Consider the following 27,746-nt stretch of genomic DNA (forward strand, 5'->3'; position numbering starts at 1 on the left):
ACGGTATTGCACCGTTTTGGTGTGGTTTGGTACCATATCGAAGTACTCGTAAGGTATTGTACCGTTTTGGTGTGCTTTGGTACCGTATGGATGTACTCGTACGGTATTGCACCGTTTTGGTGTGGTTTGGTACCGTATGGATGTACTCGTACGGTATTGCACCATTTTGGTGTGGTTTGGTACCGTATGGATGTACTCGAACGATATTGCACCGTTTTGGTGTGGTTTCGTACCGTATGGATGTACTCGTACGGTATTGAACCGTTTTGGTGTGGTTTGGTACCATAACGAAGTACTCGTAAGGTATTGTACCGTTTTGGTGTGGTTTGGTACCGTAACGAAGTACTCATACGGTATTGTACCGTTTTGGTGTGGTTTGGTACCGTATGGATGTACTCGTACGGTATTGCACCGTTTTGGTGAGGTTTGGTACCGTATGGATGTACTCGTACGGTATTGTACTGTTTTGGTGTGGTTTGGTACCGTAACGATGCGCTCGTACGGTATTGCACCATTTTGGTGTGGTTTGGTACCGTATGGATGTACTCGAACGATATTGCACCGTTTTGGTGTGGTTTCGTACCGTATGGATGTACTCGTACGGTATTGCACCGTTTTGGTGTGGTTTGGTACCATAACGAAGTACTCGTAAGGTATTGTACCGTTTTGGTGTGGTTTGGTACCGTAACGAAGTACTCCTACGGTATTGTACCGTTTTTGTGTGGTTGGGTACCGTATGGATGTACTCGTACGGTATTGCACCGTTTTGGTGAGGTTTGGTACCTCATGGATGTACTCGTACGGTATTGCACCGTTTAGGTGTGGTTTGGTACCGTAACGAAGTACTCGTAAGGTATTGTACCGTTTTGGTGTGGTTTGGTACCGTAACGAAGTACTCGTACGGTATTGTACCGTTTTGGTGTGGTTGGGTACCGTATGGATGTACTCGTACGGTATTGCACCGTTTTGGTGAGGTTTGGTACCGTATGGATGTACTCGTACGGTATTGTACTGTTTTGGTGTGGTTTGGTACCGTAACGATGCGCTCGTACGGTATTGCACCGTTTTGGTGTGGTTTGGTACCGTATGGATGTACTCGTACGGTATTGCACCGTTTTGGTGTGGTTTGGTACCGTATGGATGTACTCGTACGGTATTGCACCGTTTTGGTGTGGTTTGGTACCATAACGAAGTACTCGTAAGGTATTGTACCGTTTTGGTGTGCTTTGGTACCGTATGGATGTACTCGTACGGTATTGCACCGTTTTGGTGTGGTTTGGTACCGTATGGATGTACTCGTACGGTATTGCACCATTTTGGTGTGGTTTGGTACCGTATGGATGTACTCGAACGATATTGCACCGTTTTGGTGTGGTTTCGTACCGTATGGATGTACTCGTACGGTATTGCACCGTTTTGGTGTGGTTTGGTACCATAACGAAGTACTCGTAAGGTATTGTACCGTTTTGGTGTGGTTTGGTACCGTAACGAAGTACTCATACGGTATTGTACCGTTTTGGTGTGGTTGGGTACCGTATGGATGTACTCGTACGGTATTGCACCGTTTTGGTGAGGTTTGGTACCGTATGGATGTACTCGTACGGTATTGTACTGTTTTGGTGTGGTTTGGTACCGTAACGATGCGCTCGTACGGTATTGCACCATTTTGGTGTGGTTTGGTACCGTATGGATGTACTCGAACGATATTGCACCGTTTTGGTGTGGTTTCGTACCGTATGGATGTACTCGTACGGTATTGCACCGTTTTGGTGTGGTTTGGTACCATAACGAAGTACTCGTAAGGTATTGTACCGTTTTGGTGTGGTTTGGTACCGTAACGAAGTACTCGTACGGTATTGTACCGTTTTGGTGTGGTTGGGTACCGTATGGATGTACTCGTACGGTATTGCACCGTTTTGGTGAGGTTTGGTACCGTATGGATGTACTCGTACGGTATTGTACTCTTTTGGTGTGGTTTGGTACCGTAACGATGCGCTCGTACGGTATTGAACCGTTTTGGTGTGGTTTGGTACCGTATGGATGTACTCGTACGGTATTGCACCGTTTTGGTGTGGTTTGGTACCGTATGGATGTACTCGTACGGTATTGCACCGTTTTGGTGTGGTTTGGTACCCTAACGAAGTACTCGTAAGGTATTGTACCGTTTTGGTGTGCTTTGGTACCGTATGGATGTACTCGTACGGTATTGCACCGTTTTGGTGTGGTTTGGTACCGTATGGATGTACTCGTACGGTATTGCACCATTTTGGTGTGGTTTGGTACCGTATGGATGTACTCGAACGATATTGCACCGTTTTGGTGTGGTTTCGTACCGTATGGATGTACTCGTACGGTATTGCACTGTTTTGGTGTGGTTTGGTACCGTAACGAAGTACTCGTAAGGTATTGTACCGTTTTGGTGTGGTTTGGTACCGTAACGAAGTACTCGTACGGTATTGTACCGTTTTGGTGTGGTTGGGTACCGTATGGATGTACTCGTACGGTATTGCACCGTTTTGGTGAGGTTTGGTACCGTATGGATGTACTCGTACGGTATTGTACTGTTTTGGTGTGGTTTGGTACCGTAACGATGCGCTCGTACGGTATTGCACCGTTTTGGTGTGGTTTGGTACCGTATGGATGTACTCGTACGGTATTGCACCGTTTTGGTGTGGTTTGGTACCGTATGGATGTACTCGTACGGTATTGCACCGTTTTGGTGTGGTTTGGTACCATATCGAAGTACTCGTAAGGTATTGTACCGTTTTGGTGTGCTTTGGTACCGTATGGATGTACTCGTACGGTATTGCACCGTTTTGGTGTGGTTTGGTACCGTATGGATGTACTCGTACGGTATTGCACCATTTTGGTGTGGTTTGGTACCGTATGGATGTACTCGAACGATATTGCACCGTTTTGGTGTGGTTTCGTACCGTATGGATGTACTCGTACGGTATTGAACCGTTTTGGTGTGGTTTGGTACCATAACGAAGTACTCGTAAGGTATTGTACCGTTTTGGTGTGGTTTGGTACCGTAACGAAGTACTCATACGGTATTGTACCGTTTTGGTGTGGTTGGGTACCGTATGGATGTACTCGTACGGTATTGCACCGTTTTGGTGAGGTTTGGTACCGTATGGATGTACTCGTACGGTATTGTACTGTTTTGGTGTGGTTTGGTACCGTAACGATGCGCTCGTACGGTATTGCACCATTTTGGTGTGGTTTGGTACCGTATGGATGTACTCGAACGATATTGCACCGTTTTGGTGTGGTTTCGTACCGTATGGATGTACTCGTACGGTATTGCACCGTTTTGGTGTGGTTTGGTACCATAACGAAGTACTCGTAAGGTATTGTACCGTTTTGGTGTGGTTTGGTACCGTAACGAAGTACTCGTACGGTATTGTACCGTTTTGGTGTGGTTGGGTACCGTATGGATGTACTCGTACGGTATTGCACCGTTTTGGTGAGGTTTGGTACCGTATGGATGTACTCGTACGGTATTGTACTCTTTTGGTGTGGTTTGGTACCGTAACGATGCGCTCGTACGGTATTGAACCGTTTTGGTGTGGTTTGGTACCGTATGGATGTACTCGTACGGTATTGCACCGTTTTGGTGTGGTTTGGTACCGTATGGATGTACTCGTACGGTATTGCACCGTTTTGGTGTGGTTTGGTACCCTAACGAAGTACTCGTAAGGTATTGTACCGTTTTGGTGTGCTTTGGTACCGTATGGATGTACTCGTACGGTATTGCACCGTTTTGGTGTGGTTTGGTACCGTATGGATGTACTCGTACGGTATTGCACCATTTTGGTGTGGTTTGGTACCGTATGGATGTACTCGAACGATATTGCACCGTTTTGGTGTGGTTTCGTACCGTATGGATGTACTCGTACGGTATTGCACTGTTTTGGTGTGGTTTGGTACCGTAACGAAGTACTCGTAAGGTATTGTACCGTTTTGGTGTGGTTTGGTACCGTAACGAAGTACTCGTACGGTATTGTACCGTTTTGGTGTGGTTGGGTACCGTATGGATGTACTCGTACGGTATTGCACCGTTTTGGTGAGGTTTGGTACCGTATGGATGTACTCGTACGGTATTGTACTGTTTTGGTGTGGTTTGGTACCGTAACGATGCGCTCGTACGGTATTGCACCGTTTTGGTGTGGTTTGGTACCGTATGGATGTACTCGTACGGTATTGCACCGTTTTGGTGTGGTTTGGTACCGTATGGATGTACTCGTACGGTATTGCACCGTTTTGGTGTGGTTTGGTACCATATCGAAGTACTCGTAAGGTATTGTACCGTTTTGGTGTGCTTTGGTACCGTATGGATGTACTCGTACGGTATTGCACCGTTTTGGTGTGGTTTGGTACCGTATGGATGTACTCGTACGGTATTGCACCATTTTGGTGTGGTTTGGTACCGTATGGATGTACTCGAACGATATTGCACCGTTTTGGTGTGGTTTCGTACCGTATGGATGTACTCGTACGGTATTGAACCGTTTTGGTGTGGTTTGGTACCATAACGAAGTACTCGTAAGGTATTGTACCGTTTTGGTGTGGTTTGGTACCGTAACGAAGTACTCATACGGTATTGTACCGTTTTGGTGTGGTTGGGTACCGTATGGATGTACTCGTACGGTATTGCACCGTTTTGGTGAGGTTTGGTACCGTATGGATGTACTCGTACGGTATTGTACTGTTTTGGTGTGGTTTGGTACCGTAACGATGCGCTCGTACGGTATTGCACCATTTTGGTGTGGTTTGGTACCGTATGGATGTACTCGAACGATATTGCACCGTTTTGGTGTGGTTTCGTACCGTATGGATGTACTCGTACGGTATTGCACCGTTTTGGTGTGGTTTGGTACCATAACGAAGTACTCGTAAGGTATTGTACCGTTTTGGTGTGGTTTGGTACCGTAACGAAGTACTCGTACGGTATTGTACCGTTTTGGTGTGGTTGGGTACCGTATGGATGTACTCGTACGGTATTGCACCGTTTTGGTGAGGTTTGGTACCGTATGGATGTACTCGTACGGTATTGTACTGTTTTGGTGTGGTTTGGTACCGTAACGATGCGCTCGTACGGTATTGCACCGTTTTGGTGTGGTTTGGTACCGTATGGATGTACTCGTACGGTATTGCACCGTTTTGGTGTGGTTTGGTACCGTATGGATGTACTCGTACGGTATTGCACCGTTTTGGTGTGGTTTGGTACCCTAACGAAGTACTCGTAAGGTATTGTACCGTTTTGGTGTGCTTTGGTACCGTATGGATGTACTCGTACGGTATTGCACCGTTTTGGTGTGGTTTGGTACCGTATGGATGTACTCGTACGGTATTGCACCATTTTGGTGTGGTTTGGTACCGTATGGATGTACTCGAACGATATTGCACCGTTTTGGTGTGGTTTCGTACCGTATGGATGTACTCGTACGGTATTGCACTGTTTTGGTGTGGTTTGGTACCGTAACGAAGTACTCGTAAGGTATTGTACCGTTTTGGTGTGGTTTGGTACCGTAACGAAGTACTCGTACGGTATTGTACCGTTTTGGTGTGGTTGGGTACCGTATGGATGTACTCGTACGGTATTGCACCGTTTTGGTGAGGTTTGGTACCGTATGGATGTACTCGTACGGTATTGTACTGTTTTGGTGTGGTTTGGTACCGTAACGATGCGCTCGTACGGTATTGCACCGTTTTGGTGTGGTTTGGTACCGTATGGATGTACTCGTACGGTATTGCACCGTTTTGGTGTGGTTTGGTACCGTATGGATGTACTCGTACGGTATTGCACCGTTTTGGTGTGGTTTGGTACCATAACGAAGTACTCGTAAGGTATTGTACCGTTTTGGTGTGCTTTGGTACCGTATGGATGTACTCGTACGGTATTGCACCGTTTTGGTGTGGTTTGGTACCGTATGGATGTACTCGTACGGTATTGCACCATTTTGGTGTGGTTTGGTACCGTATGGACGTACTCGAACGATATTGCACCGTTTTGGTGTGGTTTCGTACCGTATGGATGTACTCGTACGGTATTGCACCGTTTTGGTGAGGTTTGGTACCGTAACGAAGTACTCGTAAGGTATTGTACCGTTTTGGTGTGGTTTGGTACCGTATGGATGTACTCGTACGGTATTGCACCGCTTTGGTGTGGTTTGGTACCTTATGGATGTACTCGTACGGTATTGCACCGTTTAGGTGTGGTTTGGTACCGTAACGAAGTACTCGTACGGTATTGCACCGTTTTGGTGTGGTTTGGTACCGTAACGAAGTACTCGTACGGTATTGTACCGTTTTGGTGTGGTTTGGTACCGTAACGAAGTACTCCTACGGTATTGTACCGTTTTGGTGTGGTTTGGTACCGTATGGATGTACTCGTACGGTATTGTACTGTTTTGGTGTGGTTTGGTACCTCATGGATGTACTCGTACGGTATTGCACCGTTTAGGTGTGGTTTGGTACCGTAACGAAGTACTCGTAAGGTATTGTACCGTTTTGGTGTGGTTTGGTACCGTAACGAAGTACTCGTACGGTATTGTACCGTTTTGGTGTGGTTGGGTACCGTATGGATGTACTCGTACGGTATTGCACCGTGTTGGTGAGGTTTGGTACCGTATGGATGTACTCGTACGGTATTGTACTGTTTTGGTGTGGTTTGGTACCGTAACGATGCGCTCGTACGGTATTGCACCGTTTTGGTGTGGTTTGGTACCGTATGGATGTACTCGTACGGTATTGCACCGCTTTGGTGTGGTTTGGTACCTTATGGATGTACTCGTACGGTATTGCACCGTTTAGGTGTGGTTTGGTACCGTAACGAAGTACTCGTACGGTATTGCACCGTTTTGGTGTGGTTTGGTACCGTAACGAAGTACTCGTACGGTATTGTACCGTTTTGGTGTGGTTTGGTACCGTAACGAAGTACTCCTACGGTATTGTACCGTTTTGGTGTGGTTTGGTACCGTATGGATGTACTCGTACGGTATTGTACGGTTTTGGTGTGGTTTGGTACCTCATGGATGTACTCGTACGGTATTGCACCGTTTAGGTGTGGTTTGGTACCGTAACGAAGTACTCGTAAGGTATTGTACCGTTTTGGTGTGGTTTGGTACCGTAACGAAGTACTCGTACGGTATTGTACCGTTTTGGTGTGGTTGGGTACCGTATGGATGTACTCGTACGGTATTGCACCGTTTTGGTGAGGTTTGGTACCGTATGGATGTACTCGTACGGTATTGTACTGTTTTGGTGTGGTTTGGTACCGTAACGATGCGCTCGTACGGTATTGCACCGTTTTGGTGTGGTTTGGTACCGTATGGATGTACTCGTACGGTATTGCACCGTTTTGGTGTGGTTTGGTACCGTATGGATGTACTCGTACGGTATTGCACCGTTTTGGTGTGGTTTGGTACCATAACGAAGTACTCGTAAGGTATTGTACCGTTTTGGTGTGCTTTGGTACCGTATGGATGTACTCGTACGGTATTGCACCGTTTTGGTGTGGTTTGGTACCGTATGGATGTACTCGTACGGTATTGCACCATTTTGGTGTGGTTTGGTACCGTATGGATGTACTCGAACGATATTGCACCGTTTTGGTGTGGTTTCGTACCGTATGGATGTACTCGTACGGTATTGCACCGTTTTCGTGTGGTTTGGTACCATAACGAAGTACTCGTAAGGTATTGTACCGTTTTGGTGTGGTTTGGTACCGTAACGAAGTACTCATACGGTATTGTACCGTTTTGGTGTGGTTGGGTACCGTATGGATGTACTCGTACGGTATTGCACCGTTTTGGTGAGGTTTGGTACCGTATGGATGTACTCGTACGGTATTGTACTGTTTTGGTGTGGTTTGGTACCGTAACGATGCGCTCGTACGGTATTGCACCATTTTGGTGTGGTTTGGTACCGTATGGATGTACTCGAACGATATTGCACCGTTTTGGTGTGGTTTCGTACCGTATGGATGTACTCGTACGGTATTGCACCGTTTTGGTGTGGTTTGGTACCATAACGAAGTACTCGTAAGGTATTGTACCGTTTTGGTGTGGTTTGGTACCGTAACGAAGTACTCGTACGGTATTGTACCGTTTTGGTGTGGTTGGGTACCGTATGGATGTACTCGTACGGTATTGCACCGTTTTGGTGAGGTTTGGTACCGTATGGATGTACTCGTACGGTATTGTACTGTTTTGGTGTGGTTTGGTACCGTAACGATGCGCTCGTACGGTATTGCACCGTTTTGGTGTGGTTTGGTACCGTATGGATGTACTCGTACGGTATTGCACCGTTTTGGTGTGGTTTGGTACCGTATGGATGTACTCGTACGGTATTGCACCGTTTTGGTGTGGTTTGGTACCCTAACGAAGTACTCGTAAGGTATTGTACCGTTTTGGTGTGCTTTGGTACCGTATGGATGTACTCGTACGGTATTGCACCGTTTTGGTGTGGTTTGGTACCGTATGGATGTACTCGTACGGTATTGCACCATTTTGGTGTGGTTTGGTACCGTATGGATGTACTCGAACGATATTGCACCGTTTTGGTGTGGTTTCGTACCGTATGGATGTACTCGTACGGTATTTCACTGTTTTGGTGTGGTTTGGTACCGTAACGAAGTACTCGTAAGGTATTGTACCGTTTTGGTGTGGTTTGGTACCGTAACGAAGTACTCGTACGGTATTGTACCGTTTTGGTGTGGTTGGGTACCGTATGGATGTACTCGTACGGTATTGCACCGTTTTGGTGAGGTTTGGTACCGTATGGATGTACTCGTACGGTATTGTACTGTTTTGGTGTGGTTTGGTACCGTAACGATGCGCTCGTACGGTATTGCACCGTTTTGGTGTGGTTTGGTACCGTATGGATGTACTCGTACGGTATTGCACCGTTTTGGTGTGGTTTGGTACCGTATGGATGTACTCGTACGGTATTGCACCGTTTTGGTGTGGTTTGGTACCATAACGAAGTACTCGTAAGGTATTGTACCGTTTTGGTGTGCTTTGGTACCGTATGGATGTACTCGTACGGTATTGCACCGTTTTGGTGTGGTTTGGTACCTTATGGATGTACTCGTACGGTATTGTACCGTTTTGGTGTGCTTTGGTACCGTATGGATGTACTCGTACGGTATTGCACCGTTTTTGTATGGTTTGGTACCGTAACGAAGTACTCGTAAGGTATTGTACCGTTTTGGTGTGGTTTGGTACCGTATGGATGTACTCGTACGGTATTGCACCGCTTTGGTGTGGTTTGGTACCTTATGGATGTACTCGTACGGTATTTCACCGTTTAGGTGTGGTTTGGTACCGTAACGAAGTACTCGTACGGTATTGCACCGTTTTGGTGTGGTTTGGTACCGTAACGAAGTACTCGTACGGTATTGTACCGTTTTGGTGTGGTTTGGTACCGTATGGATGTACTCGTACGGTATTGCACCATTTTCGTGTGGTTTGGTACCGTATGGACGTACTCGAACGATATTGCACCGTTTTGGTATGGTTTCGTACCGTATGCATGTACTCGTACGGTATTGCACCGTTTTGGTGAGGTTTGGTACCGTAACGAAGTACTCGTAAGGTATTGTACCGTTTTGGTGTGGTTTGGTACCGTATGGATGTACTCGTACGGTATTGCACCGCTTTGGTGTGGTTTGGTACCTTATGGATGTACTCGTACGGTATTTCACCGTTTAGGTGTGGTTTGGTACCGTAACGAAGTACTCGTACGGTATTGCACCGTTTTGGTGTGGTTTGGTACCGTAACGAAGTACTCGTACGGTATTGTACCGTTTTGGTGTGGTTTGGTACCGTAACGAAGTACTCCTACGGTATTGTACCGTTTTGGTGTGGTTTGGTACCGTATGGATGTACTCGTACGGTATTGTACTGTTTTGGTGTGGTTTGGTACCTCATGGATGTACTCGTACGGTATTGCACCGTTTAGGTGTGGTTTGGTACCGTAACGAAGTACTCGTAAGGTATTGTACCGTTTTGGTGTGGTTTGGTACCGTAACGAAGTACTCGTACGGTATTGTACCGTTTTGGTGTGGTTGGGTACCGTATGGATGTACTCGTACGGTATTGCACCGTTTTGGTGAGGTTTGGTACCGTATGGATGTACTCGTACGGTATTGTACTGTTTTGGTGTGGTTTGGTACCGTAACGATGCGCTCGTACGGTATTGCACCGTTTTGGTGTGGTTTGGTACCGTATGGATGTACTCGTACGGTATTGCACCGTTTTGGTGTGGTTTGGTACCGTATGGATGTACTCGTACGGTATTGCACCGTTTTGGTGTGGTTTGGTACCCTAACGAAGTACTCGTAAGGTATTGTACCGTTTTGGTGTGCTTTGGTACCGTATGGATGTACTCGTACGGTATTGCACCGTTTTGGTGTGGTTTGGTACCGTATGGATGTACTCGTACGGTATTGCACCATTTTGGTGTGGTTTGGTACCGTATGGATGTACTCGAATGATATTGCACCGTTTTGGTGTGGTTTCGTACCGTATGGATGTACTCGTACGGTATTGCACTGTTTTGGTGTGGTTTGGTACCGTAACGAAGTACTCGTAAGGTATTGTACCGTTTTGGTGCTGTTTGGTACCGTAACGAAGTACTCGTACGGTATTCTACCGTTTTGGTGTGGTTGGGTACCGTATGGATGTACTCGTACGGTATTGCACCGTTTTGGTGAGGTTTGGTACCGTATGGATGTACTCGTACGGTATTGTACTGTTTTGGTGTGGTTTGGTACCGTAACGATGCGCTCGTACGGTATTGCACCGTTTTGGTGTTGTTTGGTACCGTATGAATGTACTCGTACGGTATTGCACCGTTTTGGTGTGGTTTGGTACCGTATGGATGTACTCGTACGGTATTGCACCGTTTTGGTGTGGTTTGGTACCGTAACGAAGTACTCGTAAGGTATTGTACCGTTTTGGTGTGCTTTGGTACCGTATGGATGTACTCGTACGGTATTGCACCGTTTTGGTGTGGTTTGGTACCGTATGGATGTACTCGTACGGTATTGCACCATTTTGGTGTGGTTTGGTACCGTATGGACGTACTCGAACGATATTGCACCGTTTTGGTGTGGTTTCGTACCGTATGGATGTACTCGTACGGTATTGCACCGTTTTGGTGAGGTTTGGTACCGTAACGAAGTACTCGTAAGGTATTGTACCGTTTTGGTGTGGTTTGGTACCGTATGGATGTACTCGTACGGTATTGCACCGCTTTGGTGTGGTTTGGTACCTTATGGATGTACTCGTACGGTATTGCACCGTTTAGGTGTGGTTTGGTACCGTAACGAAGTACTCGTACGGTATTGCACCGTTTTGGTGTGGTTTGGTACCGTAACGAAGTACTCGTACGGTATTGTACCGTTTTGGTGTGGTTTGGTACCGTAACGAAGTACTCCTACGGTATTGTACCGTTTTGGTGTGGTTTGGTACCGTATGGATGTACTCGAACGATATTGCACCGTTTTGGTGTGGTTTCGTACCGTATGGATGTACTCGTACGGTATTGCACTGTTTTGGTGTGGTTTGGTACCGTAACGAAGTACTCGTAAGGTATTGTACCGTTTTGGTGTGGTTTGGTACCGTAACGAAGTACTCGTACGGTATTGTACCGTTTTGGTGTGGTTGGGTACCGTATGGATGTACTCGTACGGTATTGCACCGTTTTGGTGAGGTTTGGTACCGTATGGATGTACTCGTACGGTATTGTACTGTTTTGGTGTGGTTTGGTACCGTAACGATGCGCTCGTACGGTATTGCACCGTTTTGGTGTGGTTTGGTACCGTATGGATGTACTCGTACGGTATTGCACCGTTTTGGTGTGGTTTGGTACCGTATGGATGTACTCGTACGGTATTGCACCGTTTTGGTGTGGTTTGGTACCATAACGAAGTACTCGTAAGGTATTGTACCGTTTTGGTGTGCTTTGGTACCGTATGGATGTACTCGTACGGTATTGCACCGTTTTGGTGTGGTTTGGTACCGTATGGATGTACTCGCACGGTATTGCACCATTTTGGTGTGGTTTGGTACCGTATGGATGTACTCGAACGATATTGCACCGTTTTGGTGTGGTTTCGTACCGTATGGATGTACTCGTACGGTATTGCACCGTTTTGGTGTGGTTTGGTACCGTAACGAAGTACTCGTAAGGTATTGTACCGTTTTGGTGTGGTTTGGTACCGTATGGATGTACTCGTACGGTATTGCACCGCTTTGGTGTGGTTTGGTACCTTATGGATGTACTCGTACGGTATTGCACCGTTTAGGTGTGGTTTGGTACCGTAACGAAGTACTCGTAAGGTATTGTACCGTTTTGGTGTGGTTTGGTACCGTAACGAAGTACTCGTACGGTGTTGTACCGTTTTGGTGTGGTTTGGTACCGTATGGTTGTACTCGTACGGTATTGCACCGTTTTGGTGAGGTTTGGTACCGTATGGATGTACTCGTACGGTATTGTACGGTTTTGGTGTGGTTTGGTACCGTAACGATGCGCTCGTACGGTATTGTACCGTTTTGGTGTGGTTTGGTACCGTATGGATGTACTCGTACGGTATTGCACCGTTTTGGTGTGGTTTGGTACCGTATGGATGTACTCGTACGGTATTGCACCGTTTTGGTGTGGTTTGGTACCTTATCGATGGACTCGTACGGTATTGTACCGTTTTGGTGTGCTTTGGTACCGTATGGATGTACTCGTACGGTATTGCACGGTTTTGGTGTGGTTTGGTACCGTAACGAAGTACTCGTAAGGTATTGTACCGTTTTGGTGTGGTTTGGTACCGTATGGATGTACTCGAACGATATTGCACCGTTTTGGTGTGATTTCGTACCGTATGGACGTACTCGTAAGGTATTGCACCGTTTTGGTGTGGTTTGGTACCGTAACGAAGTACTCGTACGGTATTGTACCGTTTTGGTGTTGTTGGGTACCGTATGGATGTACTCGTACGGTATTGCACCGTTTTGGTGAGGTTTGGTACCGTATGGATGTACTCGTACGGTATTGTACTGTTTTGGTGTGGTTTGGTACCGTAACGATGCGCTCGTACGGTATTGCACCATTTTGGTGTGGTTTGGTACCGTATGGATGTACTCGTACGGTATTGCACCGTTTTGGTGTGGTTTGGTACCGTATGGATGTACTCGTACGGTATTGTACCGTTTTGGCGTGGTTTGTTACCGTATGGATGTACTCGTACGGTATTGCACCGTTTTGGTGTGGTTTGGTACCGTATGGATGTACTCGTACGGTATTGCACGGTTTTGGTGTGGTTTCGTACCCTATGGATGTACTTGTACGTTATTGCACCGTTTTGGTGAGGTTTGGTACCGTATGGATGTACTCGTACGGTATTGCACCGTTTTGGTGTGGTTTGGTTCCGTAACGAAGTACTCGTAAGGTATTGTACCGTTTTGGTGTGGTTTGGTACCGTAACGAAGTACTCGTAAGTTATTGTACCGTTTTTGTGTGGTTGGGTACCGTATGGATGTACTCGTACGGTATTGCACCGTTTTGGTGAGGTTTGGTACCGTATAGATGTACTCGTACGGTATTGTACTGTTTTGGTGTGGTTTGGTACCGTAACGATGCGCTCGTACGGTATTGCACCGTTTTGGTGTGGTTTGGTACCGTATGGATGTACTCGTACGGTATTGCACCGTTTTGGTGTGGTTTGTTACCATAACGAAGTACTCGTAAGGTATTGTACCGTTTTGGTGTGCTTTGGTACCGTATGGATGTACTCGTACGGTATTGCACCGTTTTGGTGTGGTTTGGTACCGTATGGATGTACTCGTACGGTATTGCACCGTTTTGGTGTGGTTTGGTACCATATGGATGTACTCGAACGATATTGCACCGTTTTGGTGTGGTTTCGTACCGTATGGATGTACTCGTACGGTATTGCATCGTTTTGGTGTGGTTTGGTACCGTAACGAAGTACTCGTAAGGTATTGTACCGTTTTGGTGTGGTTTGGTACCGTAACGAAGTACTCGTACGGTATTGCATCGTTTTGGTGTGGTTTGGTACCGTAATGAAGTACTCGTAAGGTATTGTACCGTTTTGGTGTGGTTTGGTACCGTATGGACGTACTCGTACGGTATTGCACCGTTTTGGTGTGGTTTGGTACCTTATGGATGTACTCGTACGGTATTGCACCGTTTAGGTGTGGTTTGGTAATGTAACGAAGTCCTCGTAAGTTATTGTACCGTTTTGGTGTGGTTTGGTACCGTAACGAAGTACTCGTTCGGTATTGTACCGTTTTGGTGTGGTTTGGTACCGTATGGTTGTACTCGTACGGTATTGCACCGTTTTGGTGAGGTTTGGTACCGTATGGATGTACTCGTACGGTATTGTACTGTTTTGGTGTGGTTTGGTACCGTAACGATGCGCTCGTACGGTATTGTACCGTTTTGGTGTGGTTTGGTACTGTATGGATGTACTCGTACGGTATTGCACCGTTTTGGTGTGGTTTGGTACCGTATGGATGTACTCGTACGGTATTGCACCGTTTTGGTGTGGTTTGGTACCTTATCGATGTACTCGTACGGTATTGTACCGTTTTGGTGTGCTTTGGTACCGTATGGATGTACTCGTACGGTATTGCACGGTTTTGGTGTGGTTTGGTACCGTAACGAAGTACTCGTAAGGTATTGTACCGTTTTGGTGTGGTTTGGTACCGTATGGATGTACTCGAACGATATTGCACCGTTTTGGTGTGGTTTCGTACCGTATGGATGTACTCGTACGGTATTGCACTGTTTTGGTGTGGTTTGGTACCGTAACGAAGTACTCGTAAGGTATTGTACCGTTTTGGTGTGGTTTGGTACCGTAACGAAGTACTCGTACGGTATTGTACCGTTTTGGTGTGGTTGGGTACCGTATGGATGTACTCGTACGGTATTGCACCGTTTTGGTGAGGTTTGGTACCGTATGGATGTACTCGTACGGTATTGCACCGTTTTGATGTGGTTTGGAACCTTATCGATGTACTCGTACGGTATTGCACCGTTTTGGTGTGCTTTGGTACCGTATGGATGTACTCGTACGGTATTGCACCGTTTGGGTGTGGTTTGGTACCGTAACGAAGTACTCGTAAGGTATTGTACCGTTTTGGTGTGGTTTGGTACCGTATGGATGTACTCGTACGGTATTGAACCATTTTGGTGTGGTTTGGTACCGTATGGATGTACTCGAACGATATTGCACCGTTTTGGTGTGGTTTCGTACAGTATGGATGTACTCGTACGGTATTGCACCGTTTTGGTGTGGTTTGGTACCGTAACGAAGTACTCGTAAGGTATTGTACCGTTTTGGTGTGGTTTGGTACCGTAACGAAGTACTCGTACGGTATTGTACCGTTTTGGTGTGGTTGGGTACCGTATGGATGTACTCGTACGGTATTGCACCGTTTTGGTGAGGTTTGGTACCGTATGGATGTACTCGTACGGTATTGTACTGTTTTGGTGTGGTTTGGTACCGTAACGATGCGCTCGTACGGTATTGCACCGTTTTGGTGTGGTTTGGTACCGTATGGATGTACTCGTACGGTATTGCACCGTTTTGGTGTGGTTTGGTACCGTATGGATGTACTCGTACGGTATTGCACCGTTTTGGTGTGGTTTGGTACCATAACGAAATACTCGTAAGGTATTGTACCGTTTTGGTGTGCTTTGGTACCGTATGGATGTACTCGTACGGTATTGCACCGTTTTGGTGTGGTTTGGTACCGTATGGATGTACTCGTACGGTATTGCACCGTTTTGGTGTGGTTTGGTACCGTATGGATGTACTCGAACGATATTGCACCGTTTTGGTGTGGTTTCGTACCGTATGGATGTACTCGTACGGTATTGCACCGTTTTGGTGTGGTTTGGTACCGTAACGAAGTACTCGTAAGGTATTGTACCGTTTTGGTGTGGTTTGGTACCGTATGGACGTACTCGTACGGTATTGCACCGTTTATGTGTGGTTTGGTACCTTATGGATGTACTCGTACGGTATTGCACCGTTTAGGTGTGGTTTGGTACTGTAACGAAGTCCTCGTAAGGTATTGTACCGTTTTGGTGTGGTTTGGTACCGTAACGAAGTACTCGTACGGTATTGTACCGTTTTGGTGTGGTTTGGTACCGTATGGTTGTACTCGTACGGTATTGCACCGTTTTGGTGAGGTTTGGTACCGTATCGATGTACTCGTACGGTATTGTACTGTTTTGGTGTGGTTTGGTACCGTAACGATGCGCTCGTACGGTATTGTACCGTTTTGGTTTGGTTTGGTACCGTATGGATGTACTCGTACGGTATTGCACCGTTTTGGTGTGGTTTGGTACCGTATGGATGTACTCGTACGGTATTGCACCGTTTTGGTGTGGTTTGGTACCTTATCGATGTACTCGTACGGTATTGTACCGTTTTGGTGTGCTTTGGTACCGTATGGATGTACTCGTACGGTATTGCACGGTTTTGGTGTGGTTTGGTACCGTAACGAAGTACTCGTAAGGTATTGTACCGTTTTGGTGTGGTTTGGTACCGTATGGATGTACTCGAACGATATTGCACCGTTTTGGTGTGGTTTGGTACCGTATGGATGTACTCGTACGGTATTGCACCGTTTTGGTGTGGTATTGTACCGTTTTGGTGTGGTTTGGTACCGTATGGATGTACTCGTACGGTATTGCACCGTTTTGGTGTGGTTTGGTACCTTATCGATGTACTCGTACGGTATTGTACCGTTTTGGTGTGCTTTGGTACCGTATGGATGTACTCGTACGGTATTGCACGGTTTTGGTGTGGTTTGGTACCGTAACGAAGTACTCGTAAGGTATTGTACCGTTTTGGTGTGGTTTGGTACCGTATGGATGTACTCGAACGATATTGCACCGTTTTGGTGTGGTTTCGTACCGTATGGATGTACTTGTACGGTATTGCACCGTTTTGGTGTGGTTTGGTACCGTAACGAAGTACTCGTAAGGTATTGTACCGTTTTGGTGTGGTTTGGTACCGTAACGAAGTACTCGTACGGTATTGTACCGTTTTGGTGTGGTTGGGTACCGTATGGATGTACTCGTACGGTATTGCACCGTTTTGGTGAGGTTTGGTACCGTATGGATGTACTCGTACGGTATTGTACTGTTTTGGTGTGGTTTGGTACCGTAACGATGCGCTCGTACGGTATTGCACCGTTTTGGTGTGGTTTGGTACCGTATGGATGTACTCGTACGGTATTGCACCGTTTTGGTGTGGTTTGGTACCGTATGGATGTACTCGTACGGTATTGCACCGTTTTGGTGTGGTTTGGTACCGTATGGATGTACTCGTACGGTATTGCACCGTTTTGGTGTGGTTTGGTACCGTATGGATGTACTCGTACGGTATTGCACCATTTTGGTGTGGTTTGGTACCGTATGGATGTACTCGAACGATATTGCACCGTTTTGGTGTGGTTTCGTACCGTATGGATGTACTCGTACGGTATTGCACCGTTTTGGTGTGGTTTGGTACCGTAACGAAGTACTCGCAAGGTATTGTACCGTTTTGGTGTGGTTTGGTACCGTATGGACGTACTCGTACGGTATTGCACCGTTTTTGTGTGGTTTGGTACCTTATGGATGTACTCGTACGGTATTGCACCGTTTAGGTGTGGTTTGGTACTGTAACGAAGTCCTCGTAAGGTATTGTACCGTTTTGGTGTGGTTTGGTACCGTAACGAAGTACTCGTACGGTATTGTACCGTTTTGGTGTGGTTTGGTACCGTATGGTTGTACTCGTACGGTATTGCACCGTTTTGGTGAGGTTTGGTACCGTATGGATGTACTCGTACGGTATTGTACTGTTTTGGTGTGGTTTGGTACCGTAACGATGCGCTCGTACGGTATTGTACCGTTTTGGTGTGGTTTGGTACCGTATGGATGTACTCGTACGGTATTGCACCGTTTTGGTGTGGTTTGGTACCGTATGGATGTACTCGTACGGTATTGCACCGTTTTGGTGTGGTTTGGTACCTTATCGATGTACTCGTACGGTATTGTACCGTTTTGGTGTGCTTTGGTACCGTATGGATGTACTCGTACGGTATTGCACGGTTTTGGTGTGGTTTGGTACCGTAACGAAGTACTCGTAAGGTATTGTACCGTTTTGGTGTGGTTTGGTACCGTATGGATGTACTCGTACGGTATTGCACCATTTTGGTGTGGTTTGGTACCGTATGGATGTACTCGAACGATATTGCACCGTTTTGGTGTGGTTTCGTACCGTATGGATGTACTCGTACGGTTTTGCACCGTTTTGGTGTGGTTTGGTACCGTAACGAAGTACTCGTAAGGTATTGTACCGTTTTGGTGTGGTTTGGTACCGTAACGAAGTACTCGTACGGTATTGTACCGTTTTGGTGTGGTTGGGTACCGTATGGATGTACTCGTACGGTATTGCACCGTTTTGGTGAGGTTTGGTACCGTATGGATGTACTCGTACGGTATTGTACTGTTTTGGTGTGGTTTGGTACCGTAACGATGCGCTCGTACGGTATTGCACCGTTTTGGTGTGGTTTGGTACCGTATGGATGTACTCGTACGGTATTGCATCGTTTTGGTGTGGTTTGGTACCGTATGGATGTACTCGTACGGTATTGCACCGTTTTGGTGTGGTTTTGTACCGTATGGATGTACTCGTACGGTATTGCACCGTTTTGGTGTGGTACCATAACGAAGTACTCGTAAGGTATTGTACCGTTTTGGTGTGCTTTGGTGTGCTTTGGTACCGTATGGATGTACTCGTACGGTATTGCACCGTTTTGGTGTGGTTTGGTACCGTATGGATGTACTCGTACGGTATTGCACCATTTTGGTGTGGTTTGGTACCGTATGGATGTACTCGAACGATATTGCACCGTTTTGGTGTGGTTTCGTACCGTATGGATGTACTCGTACGGTATTGCACCGTTTTGGTGTGGTTTGGTACCGTAACGAAGTACTCGTAAGGTATTGTACCGTTTTGGTGTGGTTTGGTACCGTATGGACGTACTCGTACGGTATTGCACCGTTTTGGTGTGGTTTGGTACCTTATGGATGTACTCGTACGGTATTGCACCGTTTAGGTGTGGTTTGGTACTGTAACGAAGTCCTCGTAAGGTATTGTACCGTTTTGGTGTTGTTTGGTACCGTAACGAAGTACTCGTACGGTATTGTACCATTTTGGTGTGGTTTGGTACCGTATGGTTGTACTCGTACGGTATTGCACCGTTTTGGTGAGGTTTGGTACCGTATGGATGTACTCGTACGGTATTGTACTGTTTTGGTGTGGTTTGGTACCGTAACGATGCGCTCGTACGGTATTGTACCGTTTTGGTGTGGTTTGGTACCGTATGGATGTACTCGTACGGTATTGCACCGTTTTGGTGTGGTTTGGTACCGTATGGATGTACTCGTACGGTATTGCACCGTTTTGGTGTGGTTTGGTACCTTATCGATGTACTCGTACGGTATTGTACCGTTTTGGTGTGCTTTGGTACCGTATGGATGTACTCGTACGGTATTGCACGGTTTTGGTGTGGTTTGGTACCGTAACGAAGTACTCGTAAGGTATTGTACCGTTTTGGTGTGGTTTGGTACCGTATGGATGTACTCGAACGATATTGCACCGTTTTGGTGTTGTTTCGTACCGTATGGATGTACTTGTACGGTATTGCACCGTTTTGGTGTGGTTTGGTACCGTAACGAAGTACTCGTAAGGTATTGTACCGTTTTGGTGTGGTTTGGTACCGTAACGAAGTACTCGTACGGTATTGTACCGTTTTGGTGTGGTTGGGTACCGTATGGATGTACTCGTACGGTATTGCACCGTTTTGGTGAGGTTTGGTACCGTATGGATGTACTCGTACGGTATTGTACTGTTTTGGTGTGGTTTGGTACCGTAACGATGCGCTCGTACGGTATTGCACCGTTTTGGTGTGGTTTGGTACCGTATGGATGTACTCGTACGGTATTGCACCGTTTTGGTGTGGTTTGGTACCGTATGGATGTACTCGTACGGTATTGCACCGTTTTGGTGTGGTTTGGTACCGTATGGATGTACTCGTACGGTATTGCACCGTTTTGGTGTGGTTTGGTACCGTATGGATGTACTCGTACGGTATTGCACCATTTTGGTGTGGTTTGGTACCGTATGGATGTACTCGAACGATATTGCACCGTTTTGGTGTGGTTTCGTACCGTATGGATGTACTCGTACGGTATTGCACCGTTTTGGTGTGGTTTGGTACCGTAACGAAGTACTCGCAAGGTATTGTACCGTTTTGGTGTGGTTTGGTACCGTATGGACGTACTCGTACGGTATTGCACCGTTTTGGTGTGGTTTGGTACCTTATGGATGTACTCGTACGGTATTGCACCGTTTAGGTGTGGTTTGGTACTGTAACGAAGTCCTCGTAAGGTATTGTACCGTTTTGGTGTGGTTTGGTACCGTAACGAAGTACTCGTACGGTATTGTACCGTTTTGGTGTGGTTTGGTACCGTATGGTTGTACTCGTACGGTATTGCACCGTTTTGGTGAGGTTTGGTACCGTATGGATGTACTCGTACGGTATTGTACTGTTTTGGTGTGGTTTGGTACCGTAACGATGCGCTCGTACGGTATTGTACCGTTTTGGTGTGGTTTGGTACCGTATGGATGTACTCGTACGGTATTGCACCGTTTTGGTGTGGTTTGGTACCGTATGGATGTACTCGTACGGTATTGCACCGTTTTGGTGTGGTTTGGTACCTTATCGATGTACTCGTACGGTATTGTACCGTTTTGGTGTGCTTTGGTACCGTATGGATGTACTCGTACGGTATTGCACGGTTTTGGTGTGGTTTGGTACCGTAACGAAGTACTCGTAAGGTATTGTACCGTTTTGGTGTGGTTTGGTACCGTATGGATGTACTCGTACGGTATTGCACCATTTTGGTGTGGTTTGGTACCGTATGGATGTACTCGAACGATATTGCACCGTTTTGGTGTGGTTTCGTACCGTATGGATGTACTCGTACGGTTTTGCACCGTTTTGGTGTGGTTTGGTACCGTAACGAAGTACTCGTAAGGTATTGTACCGTTTTGGTGTGGTTTGGTACCGTAACGAAGTACTCGTACGGTATTGTACCGTTTTGGTGTGGTTGGGTACCGTATGGATGTACTCGTACGGTATTGCACCGTTTTGGTGAGGTTTGGTACCGTATGGATGTACTCGTACGGTATTGTACTGTTTTGGTGTGGTTTGGTACCGTAACGATGCGCTCGTACGGTATTGCACCGTTTTGGTGTGGTTTGGTACCGTATGGATGTACTCGTACGGTATTGCATCGTTTTGGTGTGGTTTGGTACCGTATGGATGTACTCGTACGGTATTGCACCGTTTTGGTGTGGTTTTGTACCGTATGGATGTACTCGTACGGTATTGCACCGTTTTGGTGTGGTACCATAACGAAGTACTCGTAAGGTATTGTACCGTTTTGGTGTGCTTTGGTACCGTATGGATGTACTCGTACGGTATTGCACCGTTTTGGTGTGGTTTGGTACCGTATGGATGTACTCGTACGGTATTGCACCATTTTGGTGTGGTTTGGTACCGTATGGATGTACTCGAACGATATTGCACCGTTTTGGTGTGGTTTCGTACCGTATGGATGTACTCGTACGGTATTGCACCGTTTTGGTGTGGTTTGGTACCGTAACGAAGTACTCGTAAGGTATTGTACCGTTTTGGTGTGGTTTGGTACCGTATGGACGTACTCGTACGGTATTGCACCGTTTTGGTGTGGTTTGGTACCTTATGGATGTACTCGTACGGTATTGCACCGTTTAGGTGTGGTTTGGTACTGTAACGAAGTCCTCGTAAGGTATTGTACCGTTTTGGTGTGGTTTGGTACCGTAACGAAGTACTCGTACGGTATTGTACCATTTTGGTGTGGTTTGGTACCGTATGGTTGTACTCGTACGGTATTGCACCGTTTTGGTGAGGTTTGGTACCGTATGGATGTACTCGTACGGTATTGTACTGTTTTGGTGTGGTTTGGTACCGTAACGATGCGCTCGTACGGTATTGTACCGTTTTGGTGTGGTTTGGTACCGTATGGATGTACTCGTACGGTATTGCACCGTTTTGGTGTGGTTTGGTACCGTATGGATGTACTCGTACGGTATTGCACCGTTTTGGTGTGGTTTGGTACCTTATCGATGTACTCGTACGGTATTGTACCGTTTTGGTGTGCTTTGGTACCGTATGGATGTACTCGTACGGTATTGCACGGTTTTGGTGTGGTTTGGTACCGTAACGAAGTACTCGTAAGGTATTGTACCGTTTTGGTGTGGTTTGGTACCGTATGGATGTACTCGAACGATATTGCACCGTTTTGGTGTTGTTTCGTACCGTATGGATGTACTTGTACGGTATTGCACCGTTTTGGTGTGGTTTGGTACCGTAACGAAGTACTCGTAAGGTATTGTACCGTTTTGGTGTGGTTTGGTACCGTAACGAAGTACTCGTACGGTATTGTACCGTTTTGGTGTGGTTGGGTACCGTATGGATGTACTCGTACGGTATTGCACCGTTTTGGTGAGGTTTGGTACCGTATGGATGTACTCGTACGGTATTGTACTGTTTTGGTGTGGTTTGGTACCGTAACGATGCGCTCGTACGGTATTGCACCGTTTTGGTGTGGTTTGGTACCGTATGGATGTACTCGTACGGTATTGCACCGTTTTGGTGTGGTTTGGTACCGTATGGATGTACTCGTACGGTATTGCACCGTTTTGGTGTGGTTTGGTACCGTATGGATGTACTCGTACGGTATTGCACCGTTTTGGTGTGGTTTGGTACCGTATGGATGTACTCGTACGGTATTGCACCATTTTGGTGTGGTTTGGTACCGTATGGATGTACTCGAACGATATTGCACCGTTTTGGTGTGGTTTCGTACCGTATGGATGTACTCGTACGGTATTGCACCGTTTTGGTGTGGTTTGGTACCGTAACGAAGTACTCGCAAGGTATTGTACCGTTTTGGTGTGGTTTGGTACCGTATGGACGTACTCGTACGGTATTGCACCGTTTTGGTGTGGTTTGGTACCTTATGGATGTACTCGTACGGTATTGCACCGTTTAGGTGTGGTTTGGTACTGTAACGAAGTCCTCGTAAGGTATTGTACCGTTTTGGTGTGGTTTGGTACCGTAACGAAGTACTCGTACGGTATTGTACCGTTTTGGTGTGGTTTGGTACCGTATGGTTGTACTCGTACGGTATTGCACCGTTTTGGTGAGGTTTGGTACCGTATGGATGTACTCGTACGGTATTGTACTGTTTTGGTGTGGTTTGGTACCGTAACGATGCGCTCGTACGGTATTGTACCGTTTTGGTGTGGTTTGGTACCGTATGGATGTACTCGTACGGTATTGCACCGTTTTGGTGTGGTTTGGTACCGTATGGATGTACTCGTACGGTATTGCACCGTTTTGGTGTGGTTTGGTACCTTATCGATGTACTCGTACGGTATTGTACCGTTTTGGTGTGCTTTGGTACCGTATGGATGTACTCGTACGGTATTGCACGGTTTTGGTGTGGTTTGGTACCGTAACGAAGTACTCGTAAGGTATTGTACCGTTTTGGTGTGGTTTGGTACCGTATGGATGTACTCGTACGGTATTGCACCATTTTGGTGTGGTTTGGTACCGTATGGATGTACTCGAACGATATTGCACCGTTTTGGTGTGGTTTCGTACCGTATGGATGTACTCGTACGGTTTTGCACCGTTTTGGTGTGGTTTGGTACCGTAACGAAGTACTCGTAAGGTATTGTACCGTTTTGGTGTGGTTTGGTACCGTAACGAAGTACTCGTACGGTATTGTACCGTTTTGGTGTGGTTGGGTACCGTATGGATGTACTCGTACGGTATTGCACCGTTTTGGTGAGGTTTGGTACCGTATGGATGTACTCGTACGGTATTGTACTGTTTTGGTGTGGTTTGGTACCGTAACGATGCGCTCGTACGGTATTGCACCGTTTTGGTGTGGTTTGGTACCGTATGGATGTACTCGTACGGTATTGCATCGTTTTGGTGTGGTTTGGTACCGTATGGATGTACTCGTACGGTATTGCACCGTTTTGGTGTGGTTTTGTACCGTATGGATGTACTCGTACGGTATTGCACCGTTTTGGTGTGGTACCATAACGAAGTACTCGTAAGGTATTGTACCGTTTTGGTGTGCTTTGGTACCGTATGGATGTACTCGTACGGTATTGCACCGTTTTGGTGTGGTTTGGTACCGTATGGATGTACTCGTACGGTATTGCACCATTTTGGTGTGGTTTGGTACCGTATGGATGTACTCGAACGATATTGCACCGTTTTGGTGTGGTTTCGTACCGTATGGATGTACTCGTACGGTATTGCACCGTTTTGGTGTGGTTTGGTACCGTAACGAAGTACTCGTAAGGTATTGTACCGTTTTGGTGTGGTTTGGTACCGTATGGACGTACTCGTACGGTATTGCACCGTTTTGGTGTGGTTTGGTACCTTATGGATGTACTCGTACGGTATTGCACCGTTTAGGTGTGGTTTGGTACTGTAACGAAGTCCTCGTAAGGTATTGTACCGTTTTGGTGTGGTTTGGTACCGTAACGAAGTACTCGTACGGTATTGTACCATTTTGGTGTGGTTTGGTACCGTATGGTTGTACTCGTACGGTATTGCACCGTTTTGGTGAGGTTTGGTACCGTATGGATGTACTCGTACGGTATTGTACTGTTTTGGTGTGGTTTGGTACCGTAACGATGCGCTCGTACGGTATTGTACCGTTTTGGTGTGGTTTGGTACCGTATGGATGTACTCGTACGGTATTGCACCGTTTTGGTGTGGTTTGGTACCGTATGGATGTACTCGTACGGTATTGCACCGTTTTGGTGTGGTTTGGTACCTTATCGATGTACTCGTACGGTATTGTACCGTTTTGGTGTGCTTTGGTACCGTATGGATGTACTCGTACGGTATTGCACGGTTTTGGTGTGGTTTGGTACCGTAACGAAGTACTCGTAAGGTATTGTACCGTTTTGGTGTGGTTTGGTACCGTATGGATGTACTCGAACGATATTGCACCGTTTTGGTGTTGTTTCGTACCGTATGGATGTACTTGTACGGTATTGCACCGTTTTGGTGTGGTTTGGTACCGTAACGAAGTACTCGTAAGGTATTGTACCGTTTTGGTGTGGTTTGGTACCGTAACGAAGTACTCGTACGGTATTGTACCGTTTTGGTGTGGTTGGGTACCGTATGGATGTACTCGTACGGTATTGCACCGTTTTGGTGAGGTTTGGTACCGTATGGATGTACTCGTACGGTATTGTACTGTTTTGGTGTGGTTTGGTACCGTAACGATGCGCTCGTACGGTATTGCACCGTTTTGGTGTGGTTTGGTACCGTATGGATGTACTCGTACGGTATTGCACCGTTTTTGTGTGGTTTGGTACCGTATGGATGTACTCGTACGGTATTGCACCGTTTTGGTGTGGTTTGGTACCGTATGGATGTACTCGTACGGTATTGCACCGTTTTGGTGTGGTTTGGTACCGTATGGATGTACTCGTACGGTATTGCACCATTTTGGTGTGGTTTGGTACCGTATGGATGTACTCGAACGATATTGCACCGTTTTGGTGTGGTTTCGTACCGTATGGATGTACTCGTACGGTATTGCACCGTTTTGGTGTGGTTTGGTACCGTAACGAAGTACTCGCAAGGTATTGTACCGTTTTGGTGTGGTTTGGTACCGTATGGACGTACTCGTACGGTATTGCACCGTTTTGGTGTGGTTTGGTACCTTATGGATGTACTCGTACGGTATTGCACCGTTTAGGTGTGGTTTGGTACTGTAACGAAGTCCTCGTAAGGTATTGTACCGTTTTGGTGTGGTTTGGTACCGTAACGAAGTACTCGTACGGTATTGTACCGTTTTGGTGTGGTTTGGTACCGTATGGTTGTACTCGTACGGTATTGCACCGTTTTGGTGAGGTTTGGTACCGTATGGATGTACTCGTACGGTATTGTACTGTTTTGGTGTGGTTTAGTACCGTAACGATGCGCTCGTACGGTATTGTACCGTTTTGGTGTGGTTTGGTACCGTATGGATGTACTCGTACGGTATTGCACCGTTTTGGTGTGGTTTGGTACCGTATGGATGTACTCGTACGGTATTGCACCGTTTTGGTGTGGTTTGGTACCTTATCGATGTACTCGTACGGTATTGTACCGTTTTGGTGTGCTTTGGTACCGTATGGATGTACTCGTACGGTATTGCACGGTTTTGGTGTGGTTTGGTACCGTAACGAAGTACTCGTAAGGTATTGTACCGTTTTGGTGTGGTTTGGTACCGTATGGATGTACTCGAACGATATTGCACCGTTTTGGTGTGGTTTCGTACCGTATGGATGTACTCGTACGGTATTGCACCGTTTTGGTGTGGTTTGGTACCGTAACGAAGTACTCGTACAGTATTGTACCGTTTTGGTGTGGTTGGGTACCGTATGGATGTACTCGTACGGTATTGCACCGTTTTGGTGAGGTTTGGTACCGTAAGTATGTACTCGTACGGTATTGTACTGTTTTGGTGTGGTTTGGTACCGTAACGATGCGCTCGTACGGTATTGCACCGTTTTGGTGTGGTTTGGTACCGTATGGATGTACTCGTACGGTATTGCACCGTTTTGGTGTGGTTTGGTACCGTATGGATGTGCTCGTACGGTATTTCACCGTTTTGGTGTGATTTGTTACCGTATGGATGTACTCGTACGGTATTGCACCGTTTTGGTGTGGTTTGGTACCGTATGGATGTACTCGTACGGTATTGCACGGTTTTGGTGTGGTTTCGTACCCTATGGATGTACTTGTACGTTATTGCACCGTTTTGGTGAGGTTTGGTACCGTATGGATGTACTCGTACGGTATTGCACCGTTTTGGTGTGGTTTGGTACCGTAACGAAGTACTCGTAAGGTATTGTACCGTTTTGGTGTGGTTTGGTACCGTATGGATGTACTCGTACGGTATTGCACCGCTTTGGTGGGGTTTGGTACCTTATGGATGTGCTCGTACGGTATTGCACCGTTTTAGTGTGGTTTGGTACCTTATGGATGTACTGGTACGGTATTGCACCTTTTTGGTGTGGTTTGGTACCTTATGGATGTACTCGTACGGTATTGTACCGTTTTGGTGTGCTTTGGTACCGTATGGATGTACTCGTTCGGTATTGCACCGTTTTGGTGTGGTTTGGTACCGTAACGAATTACTCGTAAGGTATTGTACCGTTTTAGTGTGGTTTGGTACCGTATGGATGTACTCGTACGGTATTGCACCGTTTTGGTGTGGTTTGGTACCGTATGGATGTACTTGTACGGTATTGCACCGTTTTCGTGTGGTTTGGTACCATAACGAAGTCCTGGTAAGGTATTGTACCGTTTTGGTGTGCTTTGGTACCGTATGGATGTACTCGTACGGTATTGCACCGTTTTGGTGTGGTTTGGTACCGTATGGATGTACTCGTACGGTATTGCACCATTTTGGTGTGGTTTGGTACCGTATGGATGTACTCGAACGATATTGCACCGTTTTGGTGTGGTTTCGTACCGTATGGATGTACTCGTACGGTATTGCACCGTTTTGGTGTGGTTTGG

Source organism: Rhododendron vialii, chromosome 9a (genome assembly GCF_030253575.1).
Source record: "Rhododendron vialii isolate Sample 1 chromosome 9a, ASM3025357v1".
NCBI classification, from domain to species: Eukaryota; Viridiplantae; Streptophyta; class Magnoliopsida; order Ericales; family Ericaceae; genus Rhododendron; species Rhododendron vialii.